Raw genomic sequence first — 6,000 nt, 5'->3', positions numbered from 1 at the left:
GACAAGTGGTGCTGCTGGATGACTTGCATAGAAAATTAAGTGGCACACCAAACTTAGAATCTTAGTGTGACACTTTAATTTTTGATTTGATGCAATCATCCAAAAAGATTGAAAACAATTTGTTGCAAGGCAACACCAAACTTAGAATGTAACCATATGCCAATTTATTGAATTTAAACAAAACAAAGAACAAAAACAAAGCATAGAAGAAAAATTATACCTACGGTTGGGTTACCTCCCAACAAGTGCTCTTTTAGTTTCATTAGCTTGACATGTTGTTCTTCACTTTCTTCCTCTTTTTCCAGTTTGTTAAGAGGAATGACCTCAAAGGAGGGAAGGATTCAGCTAGTGTCCCTTGTCTTGGCCTTTCCTCAGTAAGCTTCCTTTTGCAAATGGCTTGATTGATCTTGCTTGCTGTATTAGGGACCGAATTGGTGTTCTTGCTAGTTGCCTTCACTTCTTTGGATTCAAGACTTGGTTGCTGCGTGATTATTGGAGTTTTGTATTCATCCAAAGCCTTTTGAATTGGTGGTTCCATCTACTTCTCTGCTTCACTTGAGTTTGAAATTCTTTGGTTGTCTTTCTCACTTTCTTGCTCTTCCACTTCCTCCCTTTCACTCAACATTTGACTTAATAGCTTTTTCATTGAGGAGGTTTGTTGATCTTCCCAACATTTCTTCATCTCCTCTTCATATTTTTCAATCACAGATTCAATTGTTGAGAGTTTGTGGGTCAGGGACGTTTGTGAGACTTGTGAGTCTTCATGTTCTCTTGTCATCTCAAGTGCAGTTTCATTTTCAACCACCTCATTCTTTATTGAAAGTTCACTTGATGCAGTAGCCTCCTCATCTTGCTCTTCCACTTTATCCTTCACATCCATCAATTGGTCTTCATCCTTACTGTTTGATGGTTCTAAGTTTCCCCTTGTTTGTTCTAAGGGCCCATTCATCTTCTTGAAGACGATTTCTTTCCAGGATGGAGATTTTGTGTATCTTTCCACTATTTTTCTATGTATTTCAATGGCTTGAAGGTAATCCTCATCTGTTGGTTCAAGAGATGAAGGTTGAGAATAATTTTGGTGACATGGATGTATTGTGGTGAAGTTGTGTTAAGGGGTGTGGAATGAGTTGTGTGATTGATGGGATGACTTATATGGATTTTGGGGGAAACTTTGTGTTGAGGCATAATCAAGTGATGAAGATCTTTCAAATGAGAAACGGGGACGTGAGGGTGGATGCTCTTCCATTCTTTGGTGATGCTTCCATCCACCATGAGGATAATGATATGAATCATTTTGTGGTGGTGGTTGGTATCTCATATGATTTTCTTGCTCATCTTGTGTCTCTGAAGCAAATCTCCAAGAATTGGAGTGCTCAGAATGTGTATTCTCTTGGTGATATTCCCAGCCACCATTAGAGATTGGTAATGGTGGGTAATATCCCATAAAATTTGTTTGATCATAAGATGAGTTGAACTCCATTTGAATTTTGTAAAACACAACACCAAGGAAAATTGAAATTCATATCTCAGAGATGAATTTCTTAGTGAGGCAATAACTCAAACACCTTGGTTTCAACTTAGAACAGAGAACAAAAATAAAGAAAATGCTTGATCTAGACTTCTCACCCACTTAATCATTGTTGATCTAAATCAATCCCCGGCAACGGCGCCAAAAACTTGATGGTGTTTTTGTGGAAAAATGAATTTCCAAAAACCCAAAACTAACCGGCAAGTGCACCGGGTCGCATCAAGTAATAAAACTCACGTGAGTGAGGTCTATCCCACAGGGATTGATGGATCAAGCAACTTTAGTGGGTGATTAGTTTAGTCAAGCTAACATTGAAGTGAATTGTGTAAAATTGTAACCAATAGAAAGTAAAGGACAATGAATTTAAAGTTGCAGAATGTAAATTGGCAAGTAACTTAAAGAGCAAGAAATGTAAATTGCAAGAATCTTAAATTGCAAGAAATGTAAATTGCATGAAATTAAAGGGGAGTGGGTGCTGGAAATTAAAAGAAAGCAGTAGATCAAGTAACTGGAAAGTTAAATTGCAAGAAGAATAAAGGAAATTAGGTACTGGGATTCATGAAATCAAACACGGAAGTGTAAATAACAATCAAACAGAGAAGTAAAAGATGCAGCAGGTTCAACAGATTTGAAAAATCACTTTAAAATCAAAACAGAGAGCAGCTTGGCTCAATTTCAAAATTTCAATGAGAAATTGAAGATCTCAGGGGCTCAATGAGACTAGAAAACAAGTCTAGATCTCAAGTCCTTCCTTGATCCAATAAAGAACAATTTGCAAAAGAATTGAAGATGAAAGCAGTAAACAGAGTGTTGATTCAAATCCTTAATTCACTGAACTTTTGTAGAAGAAGAACAAGAGAAATCTCAAAGTGAGAATGAAACAGAATTCCTTCAATTCTCAACCCAAGATTCAAAACAAAGAGAAAAACTAAAGAGAGAGAGCTCTCTAATGCTAATACTCCCTCGAGGAGCCAACCTCTCTATGCTCTCTATCAGAGCCCCTGTACTCTCTGATGGGACTCCCTTTCTAAAATGAAAATGATGCCTTTTTATAGGCTTTTACAAACATGAAAAATAAAAATGAAATTGAAAAGTAAATTACAAAGAAAATGAAATTCCTAATCAAATTGTTTCTTGTGCCTTTGAGTGATGATAATGGGCTTTGCGTGCTTTGGATTTGGGTCGAAGATGGCCTCTGTTGATTGCACTTGGAGTTGGAGAGAAACCCATTGTGAATTGGGACATAAAGCACAAAAGCTTGAGTCAAAGTTTGAGGCAAACTTTTGCTCAAGCTTTTTATATCAGCCACCCCCTTTTGCTGATATCCACGTTTGAGCTAAAGTTTGAGGTCAAACTTTTAGCCAAACATGGATCCCCTTGTGTGCATGTGTGGGGTGCTACTTTGTCCTCTTATCAACGTTGCCAATTTCATGCCAAATATACACTATTATTTATGGTTGGAAAGTTCTGAATGTCAGCTTTCTAACCCAATTGGAATCACCTCAATTGGACATCTACAACTCAAGTTATGGTCATTTGAAGAGGACAGGGTCGCTCGCTTTGGTGTGCAGCGTTTGAGGAAAAGTTTGCCTCAAACGTGGTCGAAAACGCCAGTTCTGGAGCCTCAAACGCATTGTCCACCCCATACTATTATATATTGTTGGAAAGCCCTGAATGTCTACTTTCCAATTCCGTTGGAAGCACATCATTTGGAGCTCTACAGCTCGAGTTATACTCCGTCAAAGGTGCAGAGGTCAGTTGGCCTCACTGCAGGTTGCCACCATGTTCGTTTATGCACATTGCGGGGCGATTTTCTCCCTCAATTTTAGTGTCCACCATGCAGTGCCATATATGCTTGGAAAGTTCTCGATTCCTACTTTCCATTTCTTTTTGAATCACCTCATTTGGAGCTTTGTAGCTCAAGTTATTCTTGTTGGAAGTATACCCCTTCAGGCTGTTGTGGTGTGTGGCGCCAACGTTTGCCAAAAAGTTTGAGGCAAACGTTGGCGCAAGCTTTTCTGCTCCAGGGTGTTGGTTTTGTGATGCCAACATTTGCCAAAAAGTTTGAGGCAAACGTTGGCTCAAGCTTTTCTCCCAAAAGTTTGAGCTAAAGTTTGAGGCAAACTTTGGCTCAAGCTTTTTTTCCTCTAGGGTGTTTTCAACTCTTCCAAAAGTTTGAGCTAAAGTTTGAGGCAAACTTTGGCTCAAACTTTTTGTTCTCTCTTGCTCCTAGCCATTCCTTCTTCCTTCAACCTTCTTCAAAACTCTTTTCACCTATCATCAATCAACCAAACACATCAAAGCTATGCTCAAAATCATGAGTTTGTTATTCTTTCATAATATATGACAATTATAGCATAAAATCTCATGAAATTGCATTAATTCATCCATGGTTGATTGAATCAAAGGAAACATGGAAATCTACCCAATTGGCTTGCTTATGGCTCAAGAAAGTGCATAAAACCTATTGAAAACAAAGGAAAAAAGCATAGAAAAGCATGACATGGTGACATGTCATCACTGCTGCAAGAATTTGATTTAGAAATTAAGGATAGGAGTGGTTCTCAGAATTTAGTGGTAGACCATTTGAGTCGCCTGGAACACATTATGAGTGACTCCACTCCTATCAATGATGCTTTTCCATTTGATAGCTTGCATGCAATATCTGAAGTAGTTCCTTGGTATGCGCCTTGATAAAACTCATTTGTAGGGTTTATCTTGTGCTTAATTTAGGAGATTTTATGACTTTTTACCCACATTTATTCAGTAAAATAGTATGGTTTTGTAAATTCTCCTTTAATTGTGCTTAAGAGTGAAAACATGCTTTTAGGACTTAAAATAGCTAAAGTTAATTCATCTTGATTCCATTAGATGCCTTGATATATTTGTTAAGTGATTTCAGATTTAGGAGGCAAAGATTGGATTGAGGGAATGAAGAAAAAGCATGTAGAAATGGAGAACTCATGACGAAATGAAGGAATCGCAAAAGCTGTCAAGCCGTCCTCTTCGCACTCAATCGACCATAACTTGAGCTACAGAAATCCAAATGATGTGGTTCTAGTTGTGTTGGAAAGTTAACATCCGGGGCTTCAAAATGATATAAGATTTGCCATAGTTGCATTGCGCATAGAGGCGCGCACGTGCATAGTACACGTATGCACCGATGGTTGCACATGATTTACTTAATGCAACTCGTGGCCAGCGAATTCTAAGGCATTTTGGGCACAATCCAACTTATTTCTGATGCTATTTAACCCAAGGATTGAAGAGGGATAAGACACCTAGTTAGTTAGTGAGTTTTATTTTAGTTTTATCATGCTTTAGTTAGTTTCTAGAGAGAGAAGCTCTCTCTTCTCTCTAGAATTAGGAGTAGGTTAGATCTAGATTAGGAATTCTTAGATCTAGGTTATTTCATGCTTTGATTTACTTTTCCATTTGTAATTCTTCTTCTTCTACCTCTCCTCTTTCTAGTTTTGCTTTTAATTCTTGTAATTCTCTACTTTTATGTTCATGCACTTTTGTTTCTTCTATTTCTCTTTAATGCAATTTATGATTCATGTTCCTTTATTGTTCATTTGATTTGTTGTTGTTTAATTCCTTGCAATTGAGTAGTGTAGATTTACTTTCCTTGCAATTTTACTATACTTTTCTTTTATGCCTTCCAAGTGTTTGATGAAATATTTGGTTCGATTTTAGTATAGAATTTTATGCTCTTGGCTTGGGAAGGTAACCTAGGAACTCTTGAGTTACTAATGTCCAAGTGATTGACGATTAGGAGCCATTAACTCTAGATCTCACTAATTGAATTGGTGGAGAACTAGGACTTATGGACTTGGATTGACATAGCTCATTTGACTTTCCTTTATTAGTTAGAGGATGACTTAATGGGGTTGATCCTTACTAATTCTCATGTTGTGGTTAGTGATAGGGATAGAGATCCTTTACCACCAAACCTTGCCAAGACCTTTTCTAGTTGATAGTTTATTTTCATTGCCATTTACATTTCTTGTCTCTTATCTAAAAAAACCCCCAAAATATGACTCATAACCAATAACAAAGCACTTTATTAAAATTCCTAGGGAGAACGACCCGAGGTTCAATACTTCGGTTATAAATTTAGGGGTTTGTTACTTGTGACAAACAATCTTTTGTATGAAAGGATCAGTGTTGGTTTAGAAACTATACTTGCAACGGAGATTCATTTGTGAATTCTAAACCGTCAAAAATCCTTTCATCACGCCTATAGCTAATTATCTAGTTAGTCACACCTTCCCTCCCAATTTTACTAAGCATCAGAAGGACAAGCTGAAAAGCGAGTCCAAATATTATATATGGGATGACCCATATTAATGGAGGTATGGTGCTGATCAGATAATTAGAAGGTGTGTGCCTCAATTAGAATTCCAATCAATCTTAGAGGCCTGCCACTCATCTGAGAGTGGTGGGTATTTTGGTCCTCAAAGAACTGCTAG

Source organism: Arachis hypogaea, chromosome 15 (assembly GCF_003086295.3).
Source record: "Arachis hypogaea cultivar Tifrunner chromosome 15, arahy.Tifrunner.gnm2.J5K5, whole genome shotgun sequence".
In the NCBI taxonomy this organism is placed as follows: Eukaryota; Viridiplantae; Streptophyta; class Magnoliopsida; order Fabales; family Fabaceae; genus Arachis; species Arachis hypogaea.
The sequence above is the reverse complement of the archived record's forward strand: the minus strand, read 5'-3'. Positions refer to the sequence as shown.